We start from the raw sequence: 23,672 nt of genomic DNA on the forward strand, positions 1-23,672 counted from the left end.
TCCTGTACCACTGCTTGAAGAAGGTGTCTTCCAGAAACTGGCAGTAGGATTGGGAGTTGAGCTTGACTCCATCCTCAACCCGAAAAAGGCCCCACAAGCTCATCTTTGAGCCCAAACCAGTACTCCACCTCCACCTTGCTGGCGTCTGAGTCGGACTGGAGCTCTCTGCCCTTTACCAATCCAGCCACGGCCCATCCATCTGGCCCATCAAGACTCACTCTCATTTCATCAGTCCATAAAACCTTAGAAAAATCAGTCTTGAGATATTTCTTGGCCCAGTCTTGACGTTTCAGCTTGTGTGTCTTGTTCAGTGGTGGTCGTCTTTCAGCCTTTCTTACCTTGGCCATGTCTCTGAGTATTGCACACCTTGTGCTTTTGGGCACTCCAGTGATGTTGCAGCTCTGAAATATGGCCAAACTGGTGGCAAGTGGCATCTTGGCAGCTGCACGCTTGACTTTTCTCAGTTCATGGGCAGTTATTTTGCGCCTTGGTTTTTCCACATGCTTCTTGCGACCCTGTTGAATATTTTGAATGAAACGCTTGATTGTTCGATGATCACACTTCAGAAGCTTTGCAATTTTAAGAGTGCTGCATCCCTCTGCAAGATATCTCACTATTTTTGACTTTTCTGAGCCTGTCAAGTCCTTCTTTTGACCCATTTTGCCAAAGGAAAGGAAGTTGCCTAATAATTATGCACACCTGATATAGGGTGTTGATGTCATTAGACCACACCCCTTCTCATTACAGAGATGCACATCACCTAATATGCTTAATTGGTAGTAGGCTTTCGAGCCTATACAGCTTGGAGTAAGACAACATGCATAAAGAGGATGATGTGGTCAAAATACTCATTTGCCTAATAATTCTGCACTCCCTGTATTAGGGGTTCATAGGGATAATGTATGTGGCGGCGGTGTCCGGAGTGGCAAATTAGGGGTTAATAATAAAATGCAGGTGTCAGCGATATCGGGGGCGGCAGATTAGGGGTTAATAAGTGTAAGGTTAGGGGTGTTTAGACTCGGGGTTCATGTTAGGGTGTTAGGTGCAGACTTAGAGAGTGTTTCCCCATAGGAAACAATGGGGCTGCGTTAGGAGCTGAACGCTGCTTTTTTGCAGGTGTTAGGTTTTTTCCAGCCAAAACTGCCCCATTGTTTCCTATGGGGATATCATGCACGAGCACGTTTTGCCAGCTTACCGCTACCGTAAGCAATGCTGGTATTGAGGGTTGAAGTGGAGCTAAATTATGCTCAACGCTCCCTTTTCTGAGCCTAACGCAGCCACTCAGACAACTCTAAATACCAGCGTTGTTTGAAGGGTGCGCTGGAAAAAAAAGCAGCGTTAGCTACGCGGGTCTTTACCGACAAAACTCTAAATCTAGGCGTTAGTGTTTGTTTTTTTGGTAACATATGCCTAGATGTACAGTTTTGTCGGTAAAAACCTGCGTAGCTAACGCTGTTTTTTTTCCCAGCGCACCCTTTAAACAACGCTGGTATTTAGAGTTGTCTGAGTGGCTGCATTAGGCTCAGAAAAGGGAGCGTTGAGCATAATTTAGCTCCACTGCAACCCTCAATACCAGCGTTGCTTACGGTAGTGGTAAACTGGCAAAACGTGCTCGTGCACGATATCCCCATAGGAAACAATGTGGCAGTTTTGGCTGGAAAAAAACCTAACACCTGCAAAAAAGCAGCGTTCAGCTCCTAACGCAGCCCCATTGTTTCCTATGGGGAAACACTCTCTAAGTCTGCACCTAACACCCTAACATGAACCCCAAGTCTAACACCCCTAACCTTACACTTACTAACCCCTAATCTGCTGCCCCGCTATTGCTGACACCTGCATTATACTATTGACCCCTAAACTGCCGCTCCAGACACAGCCGCAACCTACATTATAGCTATGAACCCCTAATCTGCTGCCCCTAACACCGCCGACACCTATATTATATTTATTACCCCCTAATCTGCCCCCCCCAATGTCGCCGCTACCTAACTACACTTATTAACCCCTAATATGCCAACCGGACCTCACTGCCACTATAATAAATGTATTAACCCCTAAACCCCCGCACTCCCGCCTCGCAAACACTATAATAAATTATATTAACCCCTAATCTGCCCTCCCTAACATCGCCGCCACCTACCTACAATTATTAACCCCTAATCTCCCGTCCACAACTAGTGATGTCGCGAACTTAAAAGTTTTGGTTCGCGAACTGCGGACACGAACTTCCGCTACTGTTCGCGAACCGGCGAACCGCCATTGATATAGGCAGGCGAACTTTAAAACCCACAAGGACTCTTTCTGGCCACAATAGTGATGGAAAAGTTGTTTCAAGGGTACTAATACCTGAACTGTGGCATGCTGGAGGGGGATCCATGGCTAAACTCCCATGGAAAATTACATAGTTGATACAGAGTCTGCTTTTAACCCATAAAGGGCCTAAATCAACTAACATTAATAAATTGTTTGCAATAACATGCTTTAAAACATCAGTTATGATGTCGTATCGATCAGGTAGTGCAAGGGTTACGCCCGCTTCACAGTGACAGACCAAACTCCAAGTGTAACGCACCGCAAACAACCGCAAACAGTCCATTTGCCAACCACGAGATAGATTTGATAGATTGATACATAGATTACATAGCTCAATAGATGCAATATACATATGATCGATACAAATTACATAGATTAATAGATGCAATATAAATTTGATAGATACGAATTACATAGATCAATAGATGCAATATCCATTTGATAGATACGAATGTTATCGATCAAAATATGCAATATACATTTGATAGATACGAACTACATCGATCAAAAGATGCAATATACATTTTATAGATACGAATTACATCGATCAATAGATGCAATATACATTTGATAGATACGATTGATCGTTAGATTTGATAGATAAATAGAAAGAATAACAATAAGACATGCGGTCTGGGACCCGTGGTGTGTTAAGTAGTACTATTCTTAGCAGTTTACTACTACCTGTTACTCCCCCTATCGGGGGAGGTCTATATGGCCTGCATTTTTGGAACAGGGAGATGGAAGAAGATGATTGGTCTGTCCTCCTACTTCAAATTTGTCAAAAACACAAGTGGCTGTCTCAAAACAATCCGGACACGAGATAGATAGATAGATAGATAGATAGATAGATAGGATAGATAGATAGATATACAAAGATTGATAGTTAGATAGAATCGATAGAAGATAAATAGATAGATTTGATAGATATATAATTACCCTGAAAAAGTATAATAATAAAACATGCGGTCTGGGACCCATGGTAACTAGGTTGTGTTAAGTAGTACTATTCTTAGCACTTTAATCCCTGTAACTCCCCCTATCGGGGGAGGTCTATATGGCCTGCATGATTACCATGACAAAGTATAACAACAAGACACGCAGTCTGGGACCCATGGTAACTAGGTTGTGTTAAGTAGTTCTTTTCTTAGCAGTTTAATCCCTCTTACTCCCCCTATCAAGGGAGGTCTATATGGCCTGCATGATTACCCTGACAAAGTATAACAACAAAACATGCGGTCTGGTACCCATGGTGGTACTTGTATAACTAGGTTTTCTTAAGTAGTACTATTCTTAGCAGTTTAATCCCTGTGATTGGTCTGTCCTCCTACTTCAAATTTGTCAAAAACACAAGTGGCTGTCTCAAAACAGTCCGGACACGAGATAGATAGATTTGATAGATAGATATACATACATTGATAGTTAGATAGAATCGATAGAAGATAAATAGATAGATTTGTTAGATATATAATTACCCTGACAAAGTATAATAATTAAACATGCGGTCTTGGACCCATGGTAACTAGGTTGTGTTAAGTAGTACTATTATTAGCACTTTAATCCCTGTTACTCCCCCTATCGGGGAAGGTCTATATGGCCTGCCTGATTATCCTGACAAAATATAACAACAAGACATGCGGTCTGGGAACCACTGTTAACTAGGTTGTGTTAAGTTGTACTATTCTTAGCACTTTAATCCCTGTTACTCCCCCTATCAAGGGAGGTCTATATGGCCTGCATGATTACCCTGACAAAGTGTAACAACAAAACATGTGGTCTGGTACCCATGGTGGTACTTTTATAACTAGGTTTTCTTAAGTAGTACTATTCTTAGCAGTTTAATCCCTGTGATTGGTCTGTCCTCCTACTTCAAATTTGTCAAAAACACAAGTGGCTGTCTCAAAACAGTCCGGACACGAGATAGATAGATTTGATAGATAGATATACATAGATTGATAGTTAGATAGAATCGATAGAAGATAAATAGATAGATTTGTTAGATATATAATTACCCTGACAAAGTAAAATATTTAAACATGCGGTCTGGGACCCATGGTAACTAGGTTGTGTTAAGTAGTACTATTATTAGCACTTTAATCCCTGTTACTCCCCCTATTGGGGGAGGTCTATATGGCCTGCCTGATTATCCTGACAAAATATAACCACAAGACATGCGGTCTGGGACCCATGGTAACTAGGTTGTGTTAAGTAGTACTGTTCTTATTAGTTTAATACCTGTTACAACCCCTAATGGTGGGAGGTCTATATGGCCTGCATGATTAGCCGGACCAAATAAAACAACAAGACATGCGGTCTTGGACTGGGACCCATGGCTAACTAGGTTGTGTAAAGTAGTTCTATTCTTAGCACTTTCATCCCTGTTACTCCCAGCTCTCGGGGGAGGTCTACATGGCCATCATGATTAGCCTAACAAAGTACAACAATAAAACCTGCGCTCTTGGAACCATGTTAACTAGGTTTATTCCAGTAGTACTGTTCTTATTAGTTTAATACCTGTTATAACCCCTAATGGTGGGAGGTCTATATGGCCTGCATGATTAGCCGGACCAAACAAAACAACAAGACATGCAGTCTTGGACTGGGACCCATGGCTAACTAGGTTGTGTGAAGTAGTACTATTCTTAGCACTTTCATCCCTGTTACTTCCAGACCTTTCGGGGGAGGTCTACATGGTCATCATGATTAGCCTAACAAAGTACAACAAAAAAACCTGCGCTCTGGGAACCATGTTAAGTAGGTTTATTTCGGTAGTACTGTTCTTATTAGTTTAATACCTGTTACAACCCCTAATGGTAGGAGGTCTACATGGCCTGCATGATTAGTCGCACCAAATAAAACAACAAGACATGCGGTCTTGGACTGGGACCCATGGCTAACTAGGTTGTGTAAAGTAGTACTATTCTTAGCACTTTCATCCCTGTTACTCCCCCTATCGGGGGAGGTCTATATGGCCTGCATGATTATCCTGACAAAATATAACCACAAGACATGCGGTCTGGGACCCATGGTAACTAGGTTGTGTTAAGTAGTACTGTTCTTATTAGTTTAATACCTGTTACAACCCCTAATGGTGGGAGGTCTATATGGCCTGCATGATTAGCCGGACCAAATAAAACAACAAGACATGCGGTCTTGGACTGGGACCCATGGCTAACTAGGTTGTGTAAAGTAGTTCTATTCTTAGCACTTTCATCCCTGTTACTCCCAGCTCTCGGGGGAGGTCTACATGGCCATCATGATTAGCCTAACAAAGTACAACAATAAAACCTGCGCTCTTGGAACCATGTTAACTAGGTTTATTCCAGTAGTACTGTTCTTATTAGTTTAATACCTGTTATAACCCCTAATGGTGGGAGGTCTATATGGCCTGCATGATTAGCCGGACCAAACAAAACAACAAGACATGCAGTCTTGGACTGGGACCCATGGCTAACTAGGTTGTGTGAAGTAGTACTATTCTTAGCACTTTCATCCCTGTTACTTCCAGACCTTTCGGGGGAGGTCTACATGGTCATCATGATTAGCCTAACAAAGTACAACAATAAAACCTGCGCTCTGGGAACCATGTTAAGTAGGTTTATTTCGGTAGTACTGTTCTTATTAGTTTAATACCTGTTACAACCCCTAATGGTAGGAGGTCTACATGGCCTGCATGATTAGTCGCACCAAATAAAACAACAAGACATGCGGTCTTGGACTGGGACCCATGGCTAACTAGGTTGTGTAAAGTAGTACTATTCTTAGCACTTTCATCCCTGTTACTCCCCCTATCGGGGGAGGTCTATATGGCCTGCATGATTACCCTCGCCAAAATATAACAACAAGATGTGCGGTCAGGGAACCATGGTAAGGTTACTTCCTTTTGCACAATCAAGTATACCAGTTGCAGACAGAGGTTCTGACCCTGCATTATGGCTGCACCTCTCCCTAAAAGAGGCATCTGTTACAGAGTCTGTGGGCATGTATGCAAAGAGCTGGCCTGCCTAAAAGGAGCAGCAAGGTAGTACAGGTCGTTCTCCTTCAGCCGTTTTATACGATGGCCCCCGATGCTCAACAGCCACAACAGCATGAAACACCACATATGCCATCCTTTTGCACAATAGAGTACAGGTATGGCATTGATTTGAGGAACCCGGAGATAATTTTGAGGAACCGGGAATATTGAACAAAAAACGTGCTTGGACACCCAGTACAGGTCGTTCTCCTTCAGCCTTTGTAGACGAGGGTCCAGGAGTCGGACCCTCCACAGACACAACATCAGGAAACACCACCTATGCCATCCTTTTGAACAATAGAGTACAGGTATGGCATCGATTTTAGGAACCCGTAGATAATCTTTAGGAACCGTGAAATTTTTAAAAAAAAACATGATTGGATACCCAGTACACTTCATTCTCCTTCAGCCTTTTTATACGAGGGTCCTGGAACCTCAACAGAAACAACAGCAGGAAACACCACATATGCCATCCTTTTGAACAATCCAGTACAGGTATGGCATCCATTTTAGGAACCCGGAAATAATTTTTAGGAACCGGGAGATGGAAAAAGATGCTTGGACAACCAGTACACTTCGTTCTCATTCAGCCTTTTTAGACAAGGGTCCAGGACCCTCAACAGAAACAACAGCAGGAAACACCACCTATGCCATCCTTGTGAACAATAGAGTACAGGTATGGCATCGGTTTTAGGGACCCAGAGATAATTTTTAGGAACCGGGAGATTTAAAAAGAAACATGATTGGACATTCAGTACACTTCGTTCTCCTTCAGCCTTTTTATATGAGGGTCCCGGACCCTCAACAGAAACAACAGCAGGAAAGAGCACATATGCCATCCTTTTGAACAATAGAGTACAGGTATGGCATTGATTTTAGAAACCCGGAGATAATTTTTAGGAACCGGGAAATTGAACAAAAAAAATGATTGGACACCCAGTACACGTCGTTCTCCTTCAACCTTTTTATAAGAGGGTCCAGGACCCTCAACAGAAACAACAGCAGGAAAGAGGACATATGCCATCTTTTTGAACAATAGAGTACAGGTACGGCATTGATTTTAGAAACCCAGAGATAATTTTTAGGAACTGGGAAATTGAACAAAAAAAATGATTGGACACACCGAGTACAGGTCGTTCTCCTTCAGCCTTTTTATAAGAGGGTCCAGGACCCTCAACAGAAACAACAGCAGAAAACACCACATATGCCATCCTTTTGAACAATAGAGTACAGGTATTGCATTGATTTGAGGAACCCGGAGATAATTTAGAGGAGCCGGGAATATTGAACAAAAAATGTGCTTGGACACCCAGTACAGGTCGTTCTCCTTCAGCCTTTTTATACGATGGGCCACGACCCTCAACAGGCACAACAGCATGAAACACCACATATGCCAACCTTTTGCACAATCGAGTACAGGTATGGCATTGATTTGAGGAACCCGGAGATAATTTAGAGGAACCGGGAATATTGAACAAAAAATGTGCTTGGACACCCAGTTCAGGTCGTTCTCCTTCAGCCTTTTTATACGATGGCCCACGACCCTCAAGAGGCACAACAGCATGAAACACCACATATGCAACCCTTTTGCACAATCGAGTACAGGTATGGCATTGATTTGAGGAGCCCGGAGATAATTGAGAGGAACCGGGAATATTGAACAAAAAATGTGCTTGGACACCCAGTACAGGTCGTTAACCTTCAGCCTTTTTATGCGATGGGCCACGACCCTCAACAGGCACAACAGCATGAAACACCACATATGCCACCCTTTTGCACAATAGAGTACAGGTATGGCATTGATTTGAGGAACCCAGAGATAATTTAGAGGAACCGGGAATATTGAACAAAAAACGTGCTTGGACACCCAGTACAGGTCGTTCTCCTTCAGCCTTTTTATACGATGGCCCATGACCCAAAACAGGCACAACAGCATGAAACACCACATATGCCATCCTTTTGCACAATAGAGTACAGGTATGGCATCGATGGAACCCGGAGATAATTTTTCGGAACCAAGAGATGGAAAAAGATGCTTGGTCGGTCCTCCTACTTCAAATTTGGGGCACTGCGGGTGCAATGTACTGTGCCACCAGATATGAGTGGTGTGTTAAGTAGTACTATTCTTAACAGATTAATCACTGTTATGTGCCTTTTTTTTTGCTTTGAGTTTTGTAGCCACAGTGCAGCAGCAGAGGCCAGAAAAATTAGGCATGTACAAATGCCTTAAAAATTCGGGATTGTTGCAGCCACTGCTGTAGCAGTGGCCAGAAAAATTGATGTTTGTAAAACAGTTAGAAAGTGCCCTAAAACCTTGCGGCTTTTACACTAGTTGTTGGCGGATAAGTCACGCAAGTCATCCTGCATTATAAGGGAAAAAAAGCCAGCGTGTGTACCATTTGTAGCCCAAGGCAGCTCATCTCATCATCAGGCCTTTTTTACTCAAATGTATCGCCCAATGTCAGTCCCTTCGGGATCCATCCCTCATTCATTTTAATAAAGGGGAGATAATCAAGACTTTTTTGACCTAGGCGACTTCTCTTCTCAGTGACAAAACCTCCTGCTGCACTGAAGGTCCTTTTTGGACAGGACACTTGAAGTGGGGCAGGCCAGAAGTTAAATTGCAAATTGGGATAACTCAGGCCACAGGTCAAGCCTGCACACCCAGTAGTCAAGGGGTCCATCGCTCCTCAGAGTGTCGAGATCCACAGTTAATGCTAGGTAGTCTGCTACCTGTCGGTTGAGTCTTTCTCTGAGGCTGGATCCCGAAAGGCTCTGGTGATGCATAGGAGTTAAAAAGGTCTGCATGTCCTCCATCAACAACACGTCAGGAAAGCGTCCTCACTGGCAGGTTGTTTTGACGCTGGATATCGGACAAGTGCGCTATGGCCGTGTAGGAATGCCTGAAATGGCCACACACCTTCCTGTTGTACAATCAGATTACACACATGTGCCATGCACGGCACATGTGTCAACTTGCCCAATTTCAATGGCGCAACCAAATTACTTCCATTGTCAGAAACAACCTTGCCAATCTCCAGTTGGTGTGGAGTCAGCCACTGATCCACCTGTGCGTTCAGCGTGGACAGGAGTGCTGGTGAGATGTGACTCTCCGCTTTCAGGCAAGTCAACCCCATGACGGCGTGACACTGCCGTATCCGCGATGTTGAATAGTACCTGGGGAGCTGGGGGGTGCCGTTGATGTGGAGCAAGACACAGAAGCAGAAGAAGATTCAGCCGAGGAAGAGGTTATGGAAGAGGATGGAGTAGGAGGAGTAGAGGAGGTAGCAACTCCTCTGCAGAGCCACACATTCCATGCTTGTCAGACGTCAGCAGGTTTACCCAATGTGCAGTGTAGGTAATATACCTGCCCTGACCATGCTTTGCAGACCAGCTATCCGTGGTCATATGGACCCTTGCCCCAACGCTGTGTGCCAGACATGCCATTACTTCCTTTCCCACAATAGAGTACAGGTTTGGGATTGCCTTTTGTGAAAAGAAATTTCTGCCAGGTACCTTCCACTGCGGTGTACCAATAGATACAAATTTTTTGAAAGCATCAGACTCCACCAGCTTGTATGGTAAAAGCTGGCGGGCTAAGAGTTCAGAGAAGCCAGCTGTCAGACGCCGGGCAAGGGGGTGACTTTGAGAAATTGGCTTCTTACGCTCAAACATGTCCTTGACAGACACCTGACTGTGGGCAGATGACCAGGAACTGCTACGTAAGAGAGACTCAGTGGAGGATGGTTGAGAGGGGGCAAGGAGGACAGCAGTGGTTGACATGACTGAAGATGCTGGAGCAGGAGGAGGAGGATGGCTTTGAGTTTGTGTGCTGCTTCTACTCATGTGTTCTTCCCATCGGCGTTTGTGATGTGAGACCATGTGCCTTCGCAAAGCAGTTGTACCTAGGTGGGTGTTGGACTTCCCACGACTCAGTTTCTTTTGGCACAGGTTGCAAATGGCATCACTGTTGTCAGAGGCAGACACACAAAAAAAATGCCACACTGCTGAGCTCTGCGATGACGGCATTCTGGTGGTGGCAACAGCATGCGTTTATTGGCGTCGGCGTGCTGTCTGGCTGACCCCGGGTGCCAATGCATGCTGTCTGACTGTGCCACTAGCTCCTTGAGATGACCTCCCCCTGCTTCCAACTCGTCTCCTCCTCCTCCTCTCTGTCTCCCCATCTGAACTTTCCCCCTCTTCTTCTTCTCTTCTAGCAGGCACCCACGTGACATCCACCGACACATCATCATCAACCACTTCACTTGTATCTGACACATCAACAAAGGAAGCAGCAGCGGGTACAACATCATCATCATCACACCGTACCTCCATGTCTGTAATGCTGCCTGACTGAGACATATCACTGTTATCTACATCCTCTGTCAATGATGGTGGCGCATCACTCATTTCTTCCAACTGATGTGTCAATAACTCCTCTGACAGATCAAGTGAAGCGGCTGTGGTGCTAGTGTTGGTGGTGGCAACAGGCGGGCGAGTGACACTGGTCACTTGAGAGGTGCCCAAAGCACAGCTGGAGGTGGATGGTGCGTCAAGGTTAGGAGGACTATGAGCGGAAGCTGTAGAAGATTGGGTGTCCTGTGTTAGCCATTCAACACAGAACTTTTCGCATCCCCCCTGGCACCTGGCATCTGAACAATGTGCATATTTGTAGGGTCTAAAGGAATCACAGCACCACGACCATGATGGCACCTGCGGGGTGGCCTGCCTCTGCCTGTCATTTTTTTAAAAATGTACACTTACAATACTATTAAACAAATTATGAGTGGTGGCACTGGGCAAGTGGGCACAGTATACGCAGTGAGCCTGACAACAAAAAAAAGACGTTTCTAAGTCAAAAATGTTTATTTTTTAAATATTAAAAGTACTGTGACAACAAATATGATTGGTGGCACTAGTTGGCAAGTGGGCCTGGCTGGCACACACGCTGGGAGGAAGGCAACTGCAATTAGATTACACTAGCTGAGTGATGCTTCACAGTCCAAAATTTTTTTTTAAAAAAAATTGACAATACTGTTAGAACAAATATGATTGGTGGCACTAGTTGGAAACGGCAAGTGGGCCTGGCACACATGCTGGCAGCCAGGCAAATGCAATTCAATGGCACTAGCAGACTGATGATTCACAGTAAAAAAAGTTTTTAGTTTAAATATTTTCAAACCTTTTAGAACAAATATGATTGGTGGCACTAGTTGGCTTGGCAAGTGGGCCTGGCACACACGCTGGGAGGAAGGAAACTTCTATTAGATTACACTAGATGACTGATGTTTCACAGTCAAGAAATTTTTTATTTTAAAAATTTACAATACTGTTAGAACAAATATGATTGGTGTAACTAGTTGGCAAATGGGCCTGGCACACACGCTGGCAGGCAGGCAACTGCAATTCAATTGCACTAGCAGACTGATGATTCACTGTCAAAAAAGTTTTGATTTAAAATATTTTCAATACTGTTACAACAAATATGATTGGTGGCACTAGTTGGCTAGTGGGCCTTGCACACACGCTGGCAGGCAGGAAACTCCAATTCAATTGCACTAGCAGACTGATGATTCACAGTCTAAGAATTTTTTAGTTTAAATATTTACAATACTGTTAGAACAAATATGATTGGTGTAACTAGTTGGAAAGTGGGCCTGGCACACACGCTGGCAGGCAGGCAACTGCAATTCAATGGCACTAGCAGACTGATGATTCACAGTCAAAAAAGTTTTGATTTTAAATATTTTCAATACTGTTACAACAAATATGATTGGTGGCACTAGTTGGCTAGTGGGCCTGGCACACACGCTGGCAGGCAGGAAACTGCAATTCAATTGCACTAGCAGGCAGATGATTCACAGTCTAAGATTTTTTTAGTTTAAATATTTACAATACTGTTAGAACAAATATGATTGGAGTAACTAGTTGGCAAGTGGGCCTGGCACACACGCTGGCAGGCAGGCAACTGCAATTCAATGGCACTAGCAGACTGATGATTCACTGTCAAAAAAGTTTTGATTTAAAATATTTTCAATAATGTTACAACAAATATGATTGGTGGCACTAGTTGGCTAGTGGGCCTGGCACACACGCTGGCAGGCAGGAAACTGCCATTCAATTGCACTAGCAGACAGATGATTCACAGTCTAAGAATTTTTTATTTTAAATATTTACTATACTGTTAGAACAAATATGATTGGTGTAACTAGTTGGCAAGTGGGCCTGGCACGCACGCTGGCAGGAAGGCAACTGCAATTCAATGGCACTAGCAGACTGATGATTCACTGTCAAAAAAGTTTTGATTTAAAATATTTTCAATACTGTTACAACAAATATGATTGGTGGCACTAGTTGGCTAGTGGGCCTGGCACACACGCTGGCAGGCAGGAAACTGCAATTCAATTGCACTAGCAGACTGATGATTCACAATCTAAGAATTTTTTATTTTAAATATTTACAATACTAGTAGAACAAATATGATTGGTGTAACTAGTTGGCAAGTGGGCCTGGCACACACACTGACAGGCAGGCAACTGCAATTCAATGGCACTAGCAGACTGATGATTCACAGTCAAAAAAATTTGATTTTAAATATTTACAATATTGTTATAACAAATATGATTGGTGGCAATAGTTGGCAGCAAGTGGGCCTGGCACACACGCTGGCAGGCAGGAAACTGCAATTAGATTACACTAGCAGACTGATCTATCACAATAAAAAAATATTTTTTTTAAATATTTGCACTACTGTTATAACAAATATGATTGGTGGCACTAGTTGGCAAGTGGGCCTGGCACACACGCTGGCAGACAGGCAACTGCAATTAAATAACAATAGCAGACTGATATAACAGTTTGTTTTTAAAAAAGTTACACTAATGTTACAACAGATAGGAGTGATGGCACTCAGGATAGAACTAGGCACAGTATGTGCTGGCAGCCTGACACACAGGCTGGCACTAGTGGCAGCAGTCTGGCCTGTAAAATAAAATTAAATAACACTAGAAGACTGATGTAAAAGTTTTTTTTATACAAAATTTAAACTAATGTTACACCAGATAGGAGTGGTGGACTGGCACTGAGGATGGAAGTAGGCACAGTATATGCTGGCAGCCTGACACACAGGCTGGCACTAATGGCAGCCAGGCTGGCCTGGCAACTAAAAATTATATAACAATAGCAGACTGATGTAAAAAAAAATTGTAAAAAATTTTACACTAATGTTACACCAGATATAAGTGGTGGAAAAAAGAGCTATTAATCACACTATATGATGTGGGCCAGAAACACACAGGCCTGATGGAAAATGAAATTAGATTACACTAGCAAAATGATTTAAAAGTTTTTTTAAAAGTTTTTAAATTATGTTGAGCAGATATGAGTCGTGGCTGCTAGGACAGCAATTAACCACAGTATGCTGTGTAAGCCAGAAACACACAGGCCTGATAGAAAATGAAATTAGATTACACTAGCAAAATGATTTAAATGTTTTTTTTTTAATTTAAAATAATGTTAAGCAGATATGAGTCATGGCTGCTAGGGCAGCAATTAACCACAGTATGCTGTGTAAGCCAGAAACACACAGGACTGATAGAAAATGAAATTAGATTACACTAGCAAAATGATTTACAAGTTTTTTTTTTAAATTTAAAATAATGTTAAGCAGATATGAGTGGTGGCTGGCTGCTGCTAGGACAGCAATTAACCACAGTATGCTGTGTAAGCCAGAAACACACAGGCCTGATAGAAAATGAAATTAGATTACACTAGCAAAATGATTTACAAGTTTTTTTTTTTTAATTTAAAATAATGTTAAGCAGATATGAGTCGTGGCTGCTAGGGCAGCAATTAACCACAGTATGCTGTGTAAGCCCGAAACACACAGGCCTGATAGAAAATGAAATTAGATTACACTAGCAAAATGATTTAAAAGTTTTTTTTTAAATTTAAAATAATGTTAAGCAAATATGAGTGGTGGCTGGCTGCTGCTAGGACAGCAATTAACCACAGTATGCTGTGTAAGCCAGAAACACACAGACCTGATAGAAAATGAAATTAGATTACACTAGCAAAATGATTTACAAGTTTTTTTTTTTTAAATTTAAAATAATGTTAAGCAGATATGAGTCGTGGCTGCTAGGGCAGCAATTAACCACAGTATGCTGTGTAAGCCCGAAACACACAGGCCTGATAGAAAATGAAATTAGATTACACTAGCAAAATGATTTAAAAGTTTTTTTTTAAATTTAAAATAATGTTAAGCAAATATGAGTGGTGGCTGGCTGCTGCTAGGACAGCAATTAACCACAGTATGCTGTGTAAGCCAGAAACACACAGACCTGATAGAAAATGAAATTAGATTACACTAGCAAAATGATTTAAATTTTTTTTTTTAAATTTAAAATAATGTTAAGCAGATATGAGTGGTGGCTGGCTGCTGGTAGGACAGCAATTAACCACAGTATGCTGTGTAAGCCAGAAACACACAGGCCTGATAGAAAATGAAATTAGATTACACTAGCAAAATGATTTACAAGTTTTTTTTTTAAATTTTAAATAATGATAAGCAGATATGAGTGGTGGCTGGCTGCTACTAGGACAGCAATTAACCACAGTATGCTGTGTAAGCCAGAAACACACAGGCCTGATAGAAAATGAAATTAGATTACACTAGCAAAATGATTTCCAAGTTTTTTTTTTTAAATTTAAAATAATGTTAAGCAGATATGAGTCGTGGCTGCTAGGGCAGCAATTAACCACAGTATGCTGTGTAAGCCAGAAACACACAGGCCTGATAGAAAATGAAATTAGATTACACTAGCAAAATGATTTAAAAGTTTTTTGTTTAAATTTAAAATAATGTTAAGCAGATATTAGTGGTGGCTGGCTGCTGCTAGGACAGCAATTATCCACAGTATGCTGTGTAAGCCAGAAACACACAGGCCTGATAGAAAATGAAATTAGATTACACAAGCAAAATGATTTAAACGTTTTTTTTTTTTAAATTTAAAATAATGTTAAGCAGATATGAGTTGTGGCTGCTAGGTAGGGCAGCAATTAACCACAGTATGCTGTGTAAGTCAGAAACACACAGGCCTGATAGAAAATGAAATTAGATTACACTAGCAAAATGATTTTAAAAGTTTTTTTTTTAATTTAAAATAATGTTAAGCAGATATGAGTGGTGGCTGCTAGGTAGGGCAGCAATTAACCACAGTATGCTGTGTAAGTCAGAAACACACAGGCCTGATAGAAAATGAAATTAGATTACACTAGCAAAATGATTTAAACTTTTTGTTGGTTAAATTTACACTAATGTTAAGCAGATATCAGTGGTGGCACTAATCACAGTATATGCTGTGAGCCTCACACACAGGCTGAAAGCCAGGCAAATGCAAATAAAATTACAAATAATAAAAAAAACGACTGAAGTTATAGCCCTAAAAAGGGTTTTTTGGGGTGCTGTCCTTACAGCAGAGATTAGATGAGTCCTTCAGGACTGTAGTGGACACTAAATACACTAGCCTAGCTATCTATTTCCCTATAATGTCAGCAGCAGCAACACTAAAGCTTCTCTCACTAAGAAAGCAAGATCGTAATGAGTCTAAAATGGCTGCATCCAAGGAGCTGGGAGGGTCTGTGAGGGAGTGTCTGCTGCTGATTGGCTCAAATGTGTCAGAATGCTGTGACATACAGGGTCAAAGATTCCTCTATGATGACACATAGGAAGCGGATCGAACATCGCATATGTTCGCCCGCAGCGGCGAACACGAACAAGCTATGTTCGCAGGGAACTGTTCTCCGGCGAACAGTTTGTGACATCACTACCCGCAAAGTTGCTGCTACTATAATAAATGTATTAACCCCTAAACCTAAGTCTAACCCTAACACCCCCTAACATAAATATAATTTAAATTAACCAAATAATATTCCTATAATTAAATAAATTATTCCTATTTAAAACTAAATACATACCTATCAAATAAACCCTAAGATAGCTACAATATAAATAATAATTACATTGTATCTATTTTAGGATTTATATTTATTTTACAGGCCACTTTGTATTTATTTTAACTAGGTACAATAGCTATTAAATAGTTATTAACTATTTAATAGCTACCTAGTTAAAATAATTACAAAATTACATGTAAAATAAATCCTAACCTAAGTCACAATTAAACCTAACACTACACTATCATTAAATTAATTATTTATGGGCTAACGCGGGAATATAAAGCTCTTAACTACTGTGCTACAAATTACACTAACACCCATAAACTACCTATGTACCCCTAAACTGAGGCCCCCCCACATCGCCGACACTATAATAAAAAAAAGTAACCCCTAATCTGCCGACCGGACACCGCCGCCACCTACATTATACCTATGAACCCCTAATCTGCCCCCCCAACGTCGCCGCTACCTAACTACAATTATTAACCCCTAATCTGCTGACCGGACCTCGCCGCCACTATAATAAATGTATTAACCCGTAAACCACCTCACTCCTGCCTCGCAAACACTATAATAAATTTTATTAACCCCTAATCTGCCCCCCCTAACATCGCCGCCACCTACCTTCAATTATTAACCCCTAATCTCCTGCCCGCACCGTCGCCGCTACTATAATAAAATTATCAACCCCTAAACCTAACTCTAACCCTAATCCTAACACCCCCCTCACATAAATATAATTTAAATTAAACGAAATAATATTCCTATAATTAAATGCTTCCTATTTAAAACTAAATACTTACCTATAAAATAAACCTTAATATAGCTACAATATAAATAATAATTACATTGTATCTATTTTAGGATTTATATTTATTTTACAGGCAACTTTGTATTTATTTTAACTAGGTACAATAGCTATTAAATAATAATTAACTATTTAATAGCTACCTAGTTAAAAAAATTACAAAATTACATATAAAATAAATCCTAACCTAAGTTAGGGGGGTGTTAGGGTTAGGGTTAGAGTTAGGTTTAGGGGTTAATAATTTTATTATAGTAGTGGCGACAGTGCGGGCGGGAGATTAGGGGTTAATAATTGAAGGTAGGTGGTGGCGATGTTAGGGGGGCAGATTAGGGGTTAATAAAATTTATTATAGTGTTTGTGAGGCAGGAGTGTGGTGGTTTACGGGTTAATACATTTATTATAGTGGCGGCGAGGTCCGGTCAGCAGATTAGGGGTTAATAATTGTAGTTAGGTAGCGGCGACGTTGGTGGGGGCAGATTAGGGGTTCATAGATATAATGTAGGTGGCGGCGGTGTCCGGTCGGCAGATTAGAGGTTACATTTTTTTATTATAATGTCGGCGATGTGGGGGGGCCCCGGTTTAGGGGTACATAGGTAGTTTATGGGTGTTAGTGTACTTTGTAGCACAGTAGTTAAGAGCTTTATATTCCCGCGTTAGCCCATAAAGCTCTTAACTACTGACTTTTTTTGTCGGTAGGAGTCTTGTCGGTAGAGGGTCTACCGCTAACTTCTTCCAAGACTAAAAATACTGGCATTAGGCAGATCCCATAGAAAAGATAGGATACGCAATTGGCGTAAGGGGATCTGCAGTAGCCTGGAGTCGCAATAAGGAAGTGAGCGTTAGACCCTTTCCTGGCTGACTCTAAATACCAGCGGGTGGTAAAAAGCAGAGTTAAGACCCCTTAACGCTGCTTTTGACGGCTAACGCCAAACTCTAAATCTAGGCGTTAGTGTTTGTTTTTTTAACTTAGTAATTTTTTTATTGTAGATTTAAATAATTTTAGTAGGCTTTTTTAATATGTAATTTAGTTAATTTAATTGGTAGTTTAATGTAATGGTAGTATAATAGTTAGGGTAGGTTAATTAATAGTTTAATATAGTTTCATTTAATTCTACAGGTAAGTTTTAATTTATTATAAGATAGGGATGTTGTAATGTTAATGTAAAGTTAGCGGGTTGTTAGGGTTAGGGGTTAATAGCTTAATTTAGTTTATGGCGATGTGGGGAGTGTTAGTGATGTGGGAGGCCAGGGGTTTAGGGGTTAATACTTTATTTAGTTGCGGTGGGGTCCGGGAGTGGAGGGATAGGGGTTAATACTTTTATTTAGTTTGCGTTGGGGTCTGGGTACGGCAAGATAGGGGTTAATACATTTTATTTTGTTGGCAGCGATGTTGGGGCGGCAGATTAGGGGTGTTTAGACTCGGGGTTTATGTTACGGTGTTAGGTGTAAACTTACTGGTTTTCTACCATAGAAATCAATGGGATATCTGGCAGCATCGAACATAAGCTTTCACTGCTTTCAAACTCCCATTGATTTCTATGGCATCCGCGTCCTCCAGGGTGGCGGATTGAAAACCAGGTACGCTGGGCCGGAATAACCGCAAGCGTACCTGGTAAATATTTGATAACTTGGAAAAGTTGTCAAATAGAGCCAAATGTGTATTCGGAACATCTGACGTAAGCATCGATCTGTGTCGGATTGAGACCGGCGGATCATATTTTACGTCACAGATTTTGCCGGTCTGTAGGCTTTGATAAATAGGTCGAATCAAGCTCGCCACAATTACGTTGCAGAATTCCGGTGTATTTGCGGTTGACGGCTTGATAAATAGAAGACAACAAAAAGTATCATTGCACATCCAACCACTTAAGTCCACTCTTTCATGGCATATTTGTATATGCTTCTGTCTGTCAAATATACTTACATAGCTTCTAATAAGATTGGGATCAACATCTCGCAATAATATTGGCTTATATTTGAGCTGCAAAAACAAATATACTTCTATCTGCTAAATATACTTACATAGTTCAAATAAAATTGGGCTTGATAAATAGGCCTCATTAAGTGAATTTGTGAGCATACTGACCATTTAAAAGAAGGCAAAACAGTCAATATACACATGTTGTTGTGCTAAAATACAGTCGGCTAGAATACGAGTTGTGCTTTACAGTTTTAACGCTGAAAAAATGTCAATTTCAGCATAAAAACAGTAATGCAGTCATTACGAGCCTTGTTGGTAAAACTATACCGCAAGCATTTTTGCCTGTAATACAACGTCAATACCGCACTCAAAAAATTGTGTGGGATTTCCATAGCGCCAGTATTACTGGTTTTGCAGTGAGGCTAAAATGCTTGCATTACAGCCTATACTGACACAATCAATACCACCATCTGAAAGCAGTAGTTATGAGTTTTGCGCAACAAAAATTATTCACAAAACTCATAACTAAACTGTTACAAAGTACAATAACACCCATAAACTACATAATAACCCCTGAACTGCTGCCCTCCCGCATCACAAATACTATTTAATCATAGATGAATTAATAATGTTGTGCTAAATAAATTTACTTTATCGTTTGAAAAACAAAAGTGGTTAAATGTGCTAGCATTATGATGTTAACCTATACAATTGTTGCAACGATTAAGGTACAAGTTAAGAATGGATACAATGTTTGGTCACTAAAGTTTTTCTATGGATAGTTACCAGAATCACATCAGTAATGTTTCACCAATCCGATACAAGGGCAGTGGTTATAAGGACCATACATAGAGCTCTGAGATATACGCCCTCAGGAAGCCCCTATGACGCTTGGTCACGTGGGGGGTGAAACGGCCGTTGGAGTATGACGTCATTATTCTTCACAACTGAGAACCGGCTTCTTGGGAGTGCTCGATGCACGCTGCAAACATACTCTAACAGACACGAAGGAAAGCTACAATCCGTTTTCCGGACTAAGTTGTTCCTAAGGACTTTAAAGGAGGAGGATTTCTACAGAAAAATTAACAACCCTCTGTAATGTATAACGGACTTACGAGTTCATACAAGTTTTTCTTTAGGATACAAATATTATTATTATTATTATTATCAGGTATTTGTAGAGTCAAATAGTCAAGAACACTGTATACCGCAGTTTGATTAGTACTGGAGTTTAACCAATACGGCAAAAAAACTGAAAAAACAATCTACCTGAAATGACCTGCTTATTTATTTGTCATGACATGTGTTCTTATATAAATGGCTGTTATTTTGCACTCATAAATTGAACATAGAACCCTATAAGTTTCTATGGTAGCGTATACCTTTTAAAAAATTGGTGCTACCCTCAGGTTGGGGTGTTGTTCATTATAATTTAGTGCAAGCTTATATTTCACTTATATCATGTTTTGATATTCATTGTTATGTAGTATTTGGCATAGATCCTCAGGTAAATTTTATCTCATGATAACAGATTTCCAATTTTTATTGGGTTATCCTCTGAGAGAGGTGTTGCCATCTATACTTAAAACTGTTTATGCTTTATCTTGCATGGATCCCCAATATTATCTATGGTAGCAGATTCCTGTGGGTCACAGAGCTACCCTCTGGTAGGGGTGTTGCAAGTTAGCATATTAAATAATATATATTATCACTACGTGTATCGAGCTAACTTTAAGTAAGCTGGCCAGCTTTTTTATTCATGCTATATATTTAAGATGTACTAATTATTTGCACAGAATAAATGTATTTGTATTTCGATGTGTGTGTGGTTTCGTTAAGGGGACCCGGCTGCTGTATATTTTACACCGGAGCAGTAACCGCAGCTAAATAAATCTTCATATTTATATTCAAATGTGTCATTGACTTAATCATTGTTGTATATTTTGAGTGCTGAAATCCCTGGCTTTTGTGAGGGTAATACTTGTACCCTCTATTTGTTATTTCTGGTTTTGGAGATTTAAATATATATATATATATATATATACACTTTACAATATAGATACTCAATATAGATTGCCTGTAATCATTCTTATCACTGTATTTCTCTTTGAAATAAAGTAGCAATTGTAGAACATGAATACTGTATGAGAGATATTAATACATCAGTATTTCAATTATTTATTTTTTTATTATTTATTTATTTTCACATGAACACTTAGGGGCCGATTTATTATTGCCCAATTGGGCCAATTCACCCTGTTTCGGCATGAGCCTACAGGCTCGCCGGAAACAGGAGTTAAGAAGCAGCGGTCTTAAGACCGCTGCTCCTTAACTCATACGCCGTCTCTGAGGCGGTGTACAGCAATCCGCCCGATCCTATACGATCGGGCTGATTCACACCCCCTGCTAGCGGAATTGCTTGTGCAATGATTAAAGCGGACAGAGATGTCTGGTGGACAGTATACACTACAGCGTATCATTTCCACCAGACTTTAGTAAATCAGCCCCTTAGGATGTATTAGCTGTATGGTTTTATTAGTTATAGAAATAATTATTTATATGAACACTGGTAATCTATATAGATATCACATATGAGGCAGGAGGGAACATTGGGGTATGGAAGAACCAATATATTGTTTTTATTGTACTCAATGAGTACATATCCAGCACCACACATTAGGTGCCTTAAAAAAGTATAAACACTCCATTAATAAACACACATGAAATAATTACACACCATTATTACACAGCTTTAATGAGATATATTTATTTAAACACTGAATTTATATTCATATTTTATTTATTTTTTTCAAAAGAATCACGCATGCACAAATATTTATAATTACATCACCAATAATTTGCACAAAGGAATAATCTTGCAGTGATAGTAACAAATCACTATTATAATAAATGATATTGATCCATTTAAACCCTATATTGTTGCTTAAATTGTCTTCTTTTAGATTTCCATAAATATTTTGATAACAAATCAATTTAATTTTCTCATTCATACACATATTACCATCTGCAGTCCAACAAATAATTCCCTCCAATAATAGGAACAGTATATTCTAAGATACACATAGGTCATATCCCAACAAAAGAACCACAAGTAGGCATAGGGATGCCTATGATGAACAATGGATTGAAAAAACTTGCCACATCACAATATTAGACCTCACGAGATTTCATGGCAATAAATCCCGTTGGGGGTGGCACGCCTCATCCTTTTCAAAAAGCCGTTTGGCAAAACTTGTCAAGGGCGGGTGGGAGTTGTTTGGGGCTCCTTTATGTATTTCAATAGTTCCTAGACCTGACCGATCTTATTTTAATAAATATCGCTATACTGCTGATCCTTATTAAATAGATAAATACAAACCGGAGGGTACTGGAATTGTTATAGTAACGCTGTATACATAACTTTACTGAGAGTTTTTCAGCATTCCTGAACTGATGATATTTTGATAGTAGTGTTACTTTTTGATTTAACTTTAGCAGGGCGTTAAGTGTACACAATAATCCATTAATGAAAGGATGCTCTTGCACTATCAATTTAAGTTATATTATTTGTTGCAAGGGGGTACGTGTTATGTAACATAATAGCAATCTCCTCACATATTTTGTGATTTGATACAGTAGTATCACTCAGAAGCAGCACTGTTTCACTTATGTTAATAATTATATCAACTATATAATCTTGTGCTCTGGCTTCCTTGTGCACTATATAATCTTGTGCTCTGGCTTCCTTGTGTACTTAAGAGGAATTGCAACTAATAGATTGCTCAGATACTTAGAAAGCCTATTTGGTTTGTCAGCTTGCACACTATTTTATATTTAACTGCCAGTTTTATTCATAGCAGTACATGCAGTTAGCATTTCCAGAACCAAGCTATAAGCTATTAATTGAGACAGGGATTTAGCTAATTTTGTCTATTTTTTATGGTCACTTGGTCGCAGAATGTCGGTTTTTAAAATTCCCTAGTTTTAAACAATGTATTAACCCCTTAATGACCAGCGCTGCACCCTGTACGATGCTGGTCGTTATATGAGATTGCAGCAGAGAGAAGCCCAGGACTGTAGCGAAGTACAGGGTACCTGAGCTTCTCTTTTCTGCGATCTTGCTAAAAATAGCAAGATTAAGTGCTATTTCTGCATGCCCTACGAGTGGGGGGCTGCAGAAATATAGTTTCAAAGTTACAGATGCAAAGAGAGGGCCACTCTATTGCCCTCTCTGCATCAGAAAGTTGGTGGGTGGGAGGGTAAGGAGGGAGGTGGGTGAGTGGCCCATCGCTGGAGGGGGCGGGAGGATGGCAGAAGTGGGTACAACCGCTAAGCCACCCTACAGTTGATGTAAAAAAATAAAAGAAAAACTGCTCAGAAGATCAAACTTTCCTTACACAAGCTGAGATATTAGAAAAGAAATTTCAAGATAAAGGATATGGAGATAATGTAATCAAAGAAGCAAAAACACAAGCAATAAATAAAGATAGAACAGAATTATTAAAATACAATAGAAAAGATGCCAATGAAAATACATATAATCAAATACCATTCATAACAGAATATAGTGAAGACCATAAAACTATAAAAAAGATCCTAGATAAACACTGGCATATAATCAGGAAAGATCCATTTCTGTCAGATATTATAGACCA

General features: G+C 40.3%; 1 pseudogene; it reads left to right on the plus strand.

The window, feature by feature from the left end:
- Positions 1 to 23,672, plus strand: part of LOC128660590 (inter-alpha-trypsin inhibitor heavy chain H3-like) — a 404,005-nt pseudogene that overhangs the window by 59,540 nt on the left and 320,793 nt on the right.

This window comes from Bombina bombina, chromosome 5, assembly GCF_027579735.1.
Source record: "Bombina bombina isolate aBomBom1 chromosome 5, aBomBom1.pri, whole genome shotgun sequence".
Classification (NCBI taxonomy): Eukaryota; Metazoa; Chordata; class Amphibia; order Anura; family Bombinatoridae; genus Bombina; species Bombina bombina.